Source organism: Gossypium arboreum, chromosome 10 (assembly GCF_025698485.1).
Source record: "Gossypium arboreum isolate Shixiya-1 chromosome 10, ASM2569848v2, whole genome shotgun sequence".
NCBI classification, from domain to species: domain Eukaryota; kingdom Viridiplantae; phylum Streptophyta; class Magnoliopsida; order Malvales; family Malvaceae; genus Gossypium; species Gossypium arboreum.
Window position 1 is genome coordinate 101393340 of NC_069079.1, and position 11473 is coordinate 101404812.

The 11473-nt window shown below is 33.4% G+C and overlaps 1 long non-coding RNA gene across 2 annotated transcripts; it reads left to right on the forward strand.

Annotated features, from left to right (window-relative positions):
- The first annotated feature begins 1390 nt into the window (after window positions 1-1390).
- LOC108487465 (uncharacterized) lies at window positions 1391-8351 on the forward strand. 2 transcript variants are annotated; one of them, XR_008272669.1, is made up of 5 exons: window positions 1391-1706; window positions 1893-2158; window positions 2663-2795; window positions 2910-3012; window positions 8083-8351. It is a non-coding gene; the product is annotated as an uncharacterized LOC108487465 (long non-coding RNA). The 2 variants fall into 2 exon arrangements; XR_008272670.1 differs by lacking the exon at window positions 1893-2158 and having other exon boundaries at window positions 1399-1706.
- The last annotated feature ends 3122 nt before the right edge of the window (window positions 8352-11473 follow it).

An 11473-nucleotide genomic window follows, 5' to 3' on the forward strand; every position in this document is an offset into this window, starting at 1 on the left:
AAAAACGTATTCGATTACTACTTTAACAGTGATAGTTGGATTAGGGTAGATTTGGATTGAGAGTTACATTAGTTTCGATTTAAAAATTATATTCCGTTCACTTTCTAAAAAAATTTAATTTTTAAATAAATAAATATTTAATATTTAATATTTAATTATTTAAAAAAATATTATGCAAACTATGAAAATTAAAATATTACCAAATAAATCAAATAATTAAAAGTATATTGTCACGAAGAAAACAACCAATATCTAAACATATCAAACTTGACGTAAAATGGATTATTAGCATATAAAGAATTATATAAATTTCTATCTTTGAACGTAAGTAATATAAATTTATACAAACATGATAGGATATCTAATTTTTGTTTAAGTTAAATCATTGTTCATACATTACATGAACAAACAAGTTATTATCAAAACCAAATCACGATAATAAACTAAATAAAATGTAATATAACATAAAAAAATAATAAAAACATGGTTCAAACGTGCCAAAACTTATAAATGTATATACAACTTTATTAAGGTAAAAATTATAATATTAAATTATATTTTTAACCAAAAAAAATAGCTCAAATAGAATGCAAATATATAAAAAATGTAATGAACTAAATAGCTTTTTTCAATCCATGTAATGACAATACTTAGTTGTTTTAACTCAAAAGACATTGTATATATGGCAGAAATTTAAAGCTTTCCAAATTCAAATTCTGCACTTTCTTTCAATGGGATAACTTTAATAGTATAGATTAGTATTATTCACTCGTTTATCTGGTTCTTTTAATCCTTCTATAAATATTTAGTTAAATATTAGTAAAATTTAATTGAAAGTTTACTTAATTAATAATTATTTTAAAGTTTTATTTATAATTGTTATATTGAAATTGAAATTAAAATTAAAATCCTATATTTGTTAATTATAAAGCTTATGTTTATTATAATTATTTAAGATTACATGTAAATTTTAAATTAATCCAAAAGCTTTTTTTCTTCTCTCTTTGGTTGAGTATGTATTTTAAAAATAAAAATCTATTGGATAGAATAAGGATCTTAAATCAACTCGCACCAAATAGTTAAATCGACATCTAACCCTTTTAATACTGTACAGGTACTTGTTAGTTGATGAACAGTCTATATATATACATAGGTGAAGTTTATATATAAGTTTACATACACCGAAAAATTCCTTGAACTCCTTAACAATGGGCCTTCAGTTATTGCTACTGCAAACTTAGCTAGTATGATCCATAAAATTCAGACTGATGAATCAGAATTTGAATGGATTTTAGACACTAGAGCCACCATTCACTTTTTTTTTTTTTAAATACTCTAGGACTTTCATTAATAATCAGGGTCTGGCTAACTGTTCATACACCAACTTCAAAACAAATTAAAGTAACCTAACTTTCCCTTAAAAAAAATAAAAACCAAATGAACTACTCTTACTAAGCCCAAAAAACAACAAAAAAAACTAAAGGCCAACTAAGCCCCATCTTCGATACCTCTAATGCCCAGCTTAATCAGACGAGTCTCTTTACCTCCCTCAATCAATCAAGAAAATCAGAAACCCAAGACTTTCCATAGTGAACTTTTCCACTGCCAGAACAATTCTCGAACCTTCAACATTTCTATGTCAAATCCAAGCTTCTATCATCCTTTTCCACTGCCGCTGTTGTTGATTCAAATGCTCGTCCTTCCAGGTAAGCTAACTCCTTTCGATTCAAACCCTCCCTAGAAATCGCATGTGTAACTCCATTTCTATTTCTCGATATTTTATTGAAGCAGCATTTGTTACACATCTTGCTTAAAGATTTTATATCTGCATTATAAGGGTTTATGACTGATCTGTCTTCTTCTTCGCTTTGGATCTTTTAAATAACATTGAGGGCGTCGCCTTCGATTACTACCTGTCAGTACCCGAACTTCAACCCTGCCTGAACTGCCTGCAAACAAGCCATCGCCTCAGCCGCGAATGAGGTTGGAGCGTGCATGTTGACCACTGTCATGGACCCCAGAACAACCCCTTCTGAATCCTTACACACAATATCGGTACATGATATGTTTGATTGTTTCTCAAAGGCAGCATCAAAATTTATTTTAACCTCAAACAAGTCTGGTGGTCGCCATCATTCCTCCTCAATCCTCTGCCAAGGTATTCTGCTATTTACCTTATCCCAACCACTAAGATATGCCTTAATAAACTGTACCATTTCTAACATTGACTGATGAATCCCGTCGTGCAATGCCTTATTCCGTCCCGTCCATATGGCCCCAGATGTTGTAGAAAATAATCTTTTCTGATGGTGTGAGCTTCTGGTAAGCATTACCCCTATCCACTGCTGAAATCTTTCTCCCACTACCCCTGAACTCCTTGAAATCCTAGCTCACCCCAAATCTCTTTAACTGCGAGCCAGTCTTTATTTGAGTTGCACACCCAAAAGTGTGCTTCAGCGTCTCTGCCCCACTTCTACACCATTGACACACATTTGAGTTGCACACCCATATAAATTGCAGGTTACTAAAAGTCGAAATAAAATTGTTGTAAACTCTCGAGTTTGTAATTTTGATTTTCAAGTCTGTATGCCATTGGTTGTTTTAGAAGAACTTTATTTGTAATTTCATTAGTATCGTCATCTAGACTAGAATTCTCTTTCAGCTGCCTTCTATATCCGCTCCTCACAGTATACTCTCCTGTTGCCTTCCCACTCCGTACCCTACAACCCTCTCGTGAATGTCTCGCCAAAGGAATTTGCAAAATAGCTTCTGCCCCATCCCTTGTAAACAAAGAGGTAACAAGTTCCTCCTTCCATTCTCTCGAATTTGATTCAATTAGCTCAACTACCTTATCTATATTGTGATCCCTAACTAACTCCTGAATTTTCTTTTCAACCTATGGATCCAAGCATCCTGCCAGATGGATATACGATCACCTCTACCCATTCTCCAAGCCATTCCTTCCTGCAACAGTTTCTTCGTCGCCCATACGCTGCTCCAGGAATTAAAAGGGTAATTGCCTAACTCTAACCGCATGAAATCAACATTCAGAAAATATATAGCTTTCAAAAGTTCTATCTAATAATGAATCTGGATAATTCATTAAACACTAGCCTTATTTTGCAAGAAGGGCCAACTTAAACTTGGACAAATTTTAAACCCCATCCCTCATTCTCTTTTAGTTCGCATAATTTATTCCAATTACACCAATGAATCCCTTTTCTCATTTTTTGCTTCTGCCACCAAAATCGACTTATAACCGGTTCCATGTCATGACATAAAGAATTTGATAATAAGAAGCAGGACATAGCATAAGTCAAACTTGATTGCAATACACTCTCAATAAAAACTTCATTCTCTCATTGAGAAAGTGTTTTAACACACCAGTTGTTAATTCGTTCTACAATCTTATCTTTCAATCCTTTAAAGGTCCTTCATTTTTGCCTCTCACAACATTTGGGAGCCCCAAGTTTTTTTTTTCTGAATCCATTAGTAATTGAGCTACCGAATCTTTTGCCTGTGCGGAACTATTTGAGCTAAAAAATAGTGTTAATTTCTCTAAGTTGATACTTTGCCCTGAATATTTTGAATACTTTTGCAAAATTCTTTTCATCTCATTTGCTCCCATTTTTGTAGTTTCATAAAATAGAATGCAGTCATCCGCAAAAAGTAGATGAGTAATCTCAGGACCCCTTTTACACACCTTTACACCTTTTATTCTTCTTTCCTTTTTCATCATCCACGTCAATGTCGACAGTCACTATCCACAAATAGGGTATAGATAAAGATTTATTCGATCCCCTTGTTTAAGGCCTCTTGTCAGCTTAAATTTTTCACCCATCTCTCCATTAAAACATATTGTGTACAACATTGAAAAAATACACTTTATAGTCAAATCCACCCACTCCATCTTAAAACTTATCTTCAGTATCATCCCACACAAGAAATCCCACTTAACCCTATCACAAGCCTTATTCATGTCTAATTTGAGTGCAAAAGATCCATTCTTCCCAATTCTCTTCTGTTTTAAAGTATGCAAAATCTCATAGGCCAACAACATATTATTTGTTGCCATTCTTTCTGGAATAAAAACACTCTGTGCTTCATCAATACAACTTTCAAATACCTGTCAGAAGCGATTAGCCATGGTTTTTAAAATAATTTTATAGAGAATCGAACATAGGCTAATAAGGCCTAAAATCTTTTGAACTATTTGGCTTAGAAATTTTCGAAATTAAAAAAATAAGAGTAGAATTAATGGCTTCCAAAGGATTACCTCCATTTAGAACATTGAGGTAGTACTCACCCACATCTTTACCCACAATATGCCAAAATGTTTGAAAGAAAACTGTTGGATATCCATTATCCCCAGCAGCCTTTAGTGGAGTCATCTCTTTCAAAGCTATTTGGATCTCAAATTTATAAACCTCTCTCAATTCCCAATTCATATCTTCTATAATACAACTATTCATTCCTTCCAAGCCACTTTCAAACCTCTTTCGCCCTCCTGATTTGAATAAATTGGAAAAGCACTCATTCACAACCCCTGCCATCTCATTTTTATCTATAGTAACTGAATTATCCATCCTTATAAGTTCTTTAATATGATTAATTCGACGCCTTTAGGATGCAAATCGGTGGAATAAAGTCGTATTACGATATCCCAACTTTAACCAGTTAGCCCTTAACCTTTGCTCTTAATGTAACTCTTCTTTATCTAACTTCATATTAAGTTCTAATTTCAAACAAATCAAGTCACATATTACCTCATTCGTGCAATTCTTTTCATTCAGCTCAATCACCATCCTTTCCAGCCCCCTTTCTCCTTCCATCCTTATAACCCTTCAATCGATTAGCCCACCTTTGGAGGCCCTTCCCTAAAAGCGCAAGTCGATTAGCATATTCTCGTAACTATTTTCCCACAATCGGTGAATTTCCTCCTTACAAAAGCCCTCTAACAACCACCACTATTCGAACTTGAAACTCTAGAATTTTGGCAATACCTTAACATGATCTGTATCCAATAACATAGGGCAATGATCTGAGAAAGAATGTCTCAAATTTTTGACTCTATAATTCAGTAAAAGAGTCCACCAGTCCATGTTTGCAATATATCAATCTAGACGTTCCTTGTTATTATTCTTCGTAAAATTCTCTCTTTCCCAAGTAAACAATGGACCTACAAACCCCAAATCCTTTAATTGGCATTGTTTCAAAGTTTCTTTAAATGCTTTCATTCTTTCTCTTTCCCTTGTAGCCCCCTTTCTTCTCAAAAGAATATAAGATTTCATTAAAATCTCCCTAACCAACCATGACATGCTCTAATCTTGCCCTAAAGCCTTTAATAAGTTCCAAGTCTCCTTTAGATGACCATCAAGAGAACCATAAAACCCATAACCATCCACTTCTTATTCGCACCCTTATTAACTTCCACATTAATATGGTTAGCCAAGAAACTCCTCAACAATACATTGTTCCTTCCTTCCACCCTATGCTTAACCCACCATCTGTACCTTCAACTAGTACATTAATTACATTGTGAAAACCACACTGATATACGTTCCATCCTTGTAGAATTCAATTTATTCTATATTAAGAAGACCACTTGGGGATGATTAGCTTTCAGCATATGATGAAATCTTCTACAAGCTTGAGGACTCCCTAACCCCTAGACATTCCAACTAAAGATTTTCATTACTGTCGGTCAGCCTGCCCCATGGTGGTTGCCAATCTTTTCTGCTGACTAATGGATCCCTAATCCACCCTATAATCCATGAACTCTGAATTCTTAGCCTCTCTTGAGATCTTCGATAAAAACCTTGACCTCTTCTTTCCATCTGCTATCGACATATCCTTTACCTTTTGCATCCATTGTCTCCCTTCAGATCTTTCCTAATACCTCTCATTCACTCATTTATTCCTTTTTGATTTTCCTTCCAAATTAATCCCTAAAATAGGATTCACCTGTTATGCCCCTTAGAATTGTGGAAACCTTTAATCCCCATCTTTTACTCCTCCCCCAAATCTTTCCCACCTACCCTGCTTCCAAAAGTACTACTCCGATCATCTTCCTTATCGCCCTTAATGATAGATTCCATCCAAATTTTAGATCTTGATTTTCTTTCGCTACCCTAATAGGGTAAAAATTATCCCCATGCCCAAGGTGTTCATATAGGAAGCAAAAAAGGGTCAATTTTTCGTACTAAAATTTAGCATAGAATTGCTTACCCGTCGATGTTGTCAATTTTTCCTCCTCTTCAATGGAACTCTAACATTCAATAAAACCATCTGTAACATCCTGAAATAGGGCCTAATCGGAATAATAATTTCGGGACCACAAATTCGATGTTAAAATATTTGTTTTATAATTATTATTAGTTTTAGGATATGAAAATAAGCATGTGTTAAAGTTTTATAAAGAAATTTTAAGTATAAGGTGTCCAATTAGAAATTAGGGACCAAATTGAATAAATTATAAAACTTGGGTTTTAGAAGTAATTAGCATGAAATTGTTATAGATTATTAATTAGGCCTTAAATAGCAATTTACTCAATTTTTAAATTTTTATACAAAAATAAGTATGCATGAAAAATTTTGAAAGGTTAGTGAGGAAGAACATTTTGGTCATTTGATAATAAAATTAATAAAAAGGGAAAAAGGAAGCAAAATTCAATCATATTCTTTTTCATGGCTGTCGAAATTTGAAGGGTCTCCATAATTAAGATTTTCAATATTTTCAAGCTTAATAGTAAGTGCTCTTTAGCCTCGTTTTTAACGTTATTTGTATTTTTGAGATTCTCGTAACATGCTATCTATTTTTACCCCTATTTCAAATTAGGATTTATGTTAGAAATTTGACCCATACATGAGATGGTTGCTCTTTGATGATTTATGGAGAGTTTTAAAAGTTAGATGTTAGATAAACATCTTTTGCTAAGTGATTTTTCATAAAAACATTAAAAAGGGACCTAATCGTAAAAGGCATAAAATGTGGGGTGGAAATGTGAAATAGAAGAAAATATAGGCTGACATAAGCATGAAAAATATTCATCTAGGCTTGGGTATTCAAAAAATTTCATGCATTTCATTATACGAGCTTATGGACTAATTTGTAAAAGTGTAAAAAGTTAGATGCAAAATGGTTAATTTATCCTAGGATGAGTTTTAAGCCGGAAATGAACAATGTGAGGTATTAATAATTATTTTTTACTTATATAAACCCTGAGGAACCAATTTCAGAGGTCGGCGTAAAAAATGAAAGGTCTCGAAATAATCAAAATACGAAACCAAAGCAATTACCAGGTAAGTTCGTAACTCGAACTAAACTTTAAATATACTTGAAAATGTATATTCTTAAATGTATGTTAATTTAGATATTGATTGCATGACAATCCATAAAATGTGATAGTGAAATAAAAAAGATTACAATTGTCCCGATTGAATGATAAAGGAAGACTCGATGGGTAAATTCTTTTTACATGACATAAGATCCTGCATATATTGCAGAAAGGGATTTAGCCCGAATGGGTAATCCGATGATCTCAGTATAATAAAGATCTAACCCAAACGGGTGTTTCTTAAGTAATCGAACCTCTCGATGAATATGTGTGCATTGTGGATTTAGCTCGGATGGGTAATGCGATTAAGGACTAAAATTAGCTTGGAGTGGTATTTTAGATTTAAACGTATTGGAGTAATTGTCGTTGTAAGAGATTTAGCCTGAAAAAGTAATCCCGACGATAATCTTTGAATTTATGTTATGAGGGATTTAACCTAGATTAGTAATTCCGCCGTAAGAGTGAGGTTCATAGGAGTGTATATTTAAAATGGTAATTAGCATTAGTTGACGGTTAATGGGATACTAATTGAGATTTTCGAGAAACTCAACGGGACTATAATGAGAAACGATAATTAAAATGTTTGAATTGATGAACTCATTTAAGATTAATGCTATATTGCTTGAGAGAAAACTAACTTGATGATTAAGTATATGTGATAGGAGATTTATACTATACTTTCTTGTTATCCAAACTTATTAAGCATGTTAATGCTTACCCCCTTCCTTTTTTCGGTTTTCCAAAGCTCGTGAACTTGTGAAGATTGGAAGACGATTGAAGTATTGTCAACATTATCATCTTATCTTGCCTTGGTATATAGATACCTTTACTTTATTTCAATGGCATGTATAGATATTTGGTTATTTTATTATGTATTATTAGTTAGCAAATGTAAGAGCTTGAATGATATACCTATTCATTTTCTAGATGGCAATAAGACATGCCTCATTTTGATGTAGGTTGTAACTTACTAATTGTACATGTTGGTGTTTAAATGTTTATGAGATTGTTAAATGTGGTATATCATGAATGGACATGTGAAATGTGGTCAAATCACTTGGAGATGGTTAGGTCATAATTGGCAATGAGTTATAAAATGAGCCAAGTCTAAAGAGGATAATCTAGCATGTATAAAAACCAATGAGATGAGGTTAACATGTAATAGACCATTGAAGGTAGTTATTGGGCATATTTAGGCCCTGTTAAATAATATAGAATTTCACATATGTGTGGATGTTTAGGGTGACCATTGGCTTGGATTGTAGCCTCCAAAATGTTTCACACAGGTAGACACACAGGCATGAGTTTAGTCTGTGTGTGACACATGGTCAAATTAATGGGTGTGTGGTACGGCCGTTTGTTCCCTGCAACTAAAATTTTTAGGTCACTATGCATGATAGTAAACATAAAGATAGAGACACGGCCGTGTGTTTCAAACGTGTGGAGGGCACGGTCTAACATACGGGTGTATCTTGGCTGTATGTCTCTAAATGCATAATGATGTTATAAACAAAATACTCAAGTTTTTGGACACGAGCAACGACACGGATGTGTCTAGGCCGTGTGAAGGAAATGAGCCAAAGATATGGACGTGTACTCGACCGTGTGAAAACCCTTGAAAGTTTGAAATGAAAAATAAATTCAATTAATTCTACACGGGTAAAGGACATGGGCGTTTTCCAAGCACACGGGCGTGTGCATTGCCTCCACACGGGTGTGTGAGGCTTAAACTTAGAAATTTTTATAAAATTTTCTTAAGCTCTCGGTTTAGTTCTGAACCTTTCTTAATGTATGTTTGGGTCTCGTAAGTCCATAATAAGGACATTATGAATATGTTTGATTGGTTTTAATTTAAAACAAAATTTTATAGTCTATGATTTTCCAAAAATGTCATATTTGTGTAAGGTAATACCCCGTACCTTATCCCAGTCTCGGGTAAGGGTAAGGGGTGTTACACCCTCAATCTCATATAATATCTAAAACATTTACTAATTTGCTTCGCATTATAATCCACAAAGGAACATAGGAATGCTCCAAATTGTTTAGCAATTTGATTACCTTAGGACGTATTAACGTCAAAAGTGTGAATACTGCTATAAAATAGAAAATTATAAGGCGGCATCCGCAAGTATATGGGTCGAGTTGTAATATAGGTTTTATAACGAAATAGGTAAGTACTCTGAGGATTGTACCCAATGGAGGCGAGTACTAGGTCAATCTTAACCTAAACAAGTATAGATCTAATTAATACTTTAAATCAATTATAATACGAGAGTAAAATAAAAAGTTTTTTTAGGGTTTGTAAAGTAATAAAATAAAATATCATAAAAAGAAATTAAAATTGCTAAAGATAGAGATAAGTAAATCAAATATGAGGATCTTTCGATTTTCTGATCTTCCACTAACATAGCAAGTCAGCAAGAACTATTTATTTTCCAATCTCACAGTCCTAACTGGTTTAGGGTAAAGGTGTTCATTAATGGGCAATGTAAATTGTCTTAATTTCCATCTTGATGACTTCCCAAGGTTGTCAGGCTTAGGATTTGTTTCACGTTCTTCCTTTTTCAAACAGTTGATCCGTTAAGTAACCTTACAAAATAATTAAAAGATCATGCCACCACTTGCTAATTCTCTATAGAAGGATTAATTCTTTATGGCTTTAATAAACAACATGGAAAGAATGAAATAATTAATTACAGGGAATGGATTGAAATAGAGAGTTTAAGAAAGTTTGCTTGATATTGATGAATAATGTGAATCCAAGGGATTTGATCTCCTTTACAATTAAATCTCTTTAAGAAAACAAATAACTAAAATTATAGAAACATAAAGAAAGTAAGCAAACAAAACATTAAACCTGAAGAGAGAATCTAAGCTAATGAGGTGTTTCCATAATGTGTGCCAAATGAGCCTATTTATAGCCTTTAGGTAGATGTCGTCTTTAACCCTAGGTCAGTTGACGTTCTCGAGCTTTAAGTTTGATTGTACAGACCAAAACGCCCTGTTTTGTGTTTTATTCTTTTTACAAAGTCGATGTTGCGACACACTAGGACCTGTGTCTCGTCATTGTAGTCAGTCTACCCCTCTATAGTTGTCTTCAGGGGTACGTCGCTACACCTTTAGCTTGTGTAGTGACATTAAAGGTAGTATCTCACTTTTTCTATTATGCTCTTTATGTTGCAACATAGGATCTCTTATGTTGCGATATAGCGTCCAATATTGACTCGAAATGTCTTTTAATGATCTCCTGCACACTCACAAAGTGCGTTAGCTCTCCCTTAGGCCTCATTCGACCCTTAAAGTTATTAAAAGACTCAATATGCATATTTTATTGAATGCAAATAAAAATAAAGAAACTTAATTAAAACATAACGAAAATGTTTGTATTTAAGCTTCTTAAATGTGAAAACTAGTTTAATTTGCTACACCTAATTATAGCGAATCAAACTCCCTTACAGTTAAGTCATTACTTATCCTCAAGCAACATAAACAAAGATAAAAAATAAAAATGACGACCCTTGAACAAGTATGGTACAAGTATTAATTTCAGAGCATATGACTTAAGCATTTTATGCTAACTAATAATTTCATCATGATGAGTAGTTAACTTAACTTTTTTATCACAAACATCTAAGATCAGTACGTTACAAAATATACAAGTATTAAGGTTATCACCTATAGGAATCCATCAACAAATCATACAAGTAATTTGATTATTCGAGTATAATTAAAATAGTCATTTTGTGAATATTTATCTTATGTTCATTCATGTATAAGGATACTTAGGTCACATAGGGCTTTTTGGCTTGTAATGTTATGAGGCTTAAATAGGTATGGAATTCAAAAACAGTAATCATTAAAAGGTTACAAACACGAAAATAGTTTGGCAAATTGTATTGATCTCTATTCTTCCCCCTCAGTGACTCTTACTCGCTCACCATTTTATTTCTCCTTCTCTAACCTTCCTTGTACCTCCATCTATAGGAAGTCATAGCTTGACATAGTAATTATGGCTAATCTTACGAGTTTTTGTGCACTAATGAATGAGTGTTTCTTTCTTTTGTGACTTTGTGAAGTTAAGCACACTACCCTCAATGTCGCGACACAAGACCTAATGTGTTGTGACATCGCCTTTG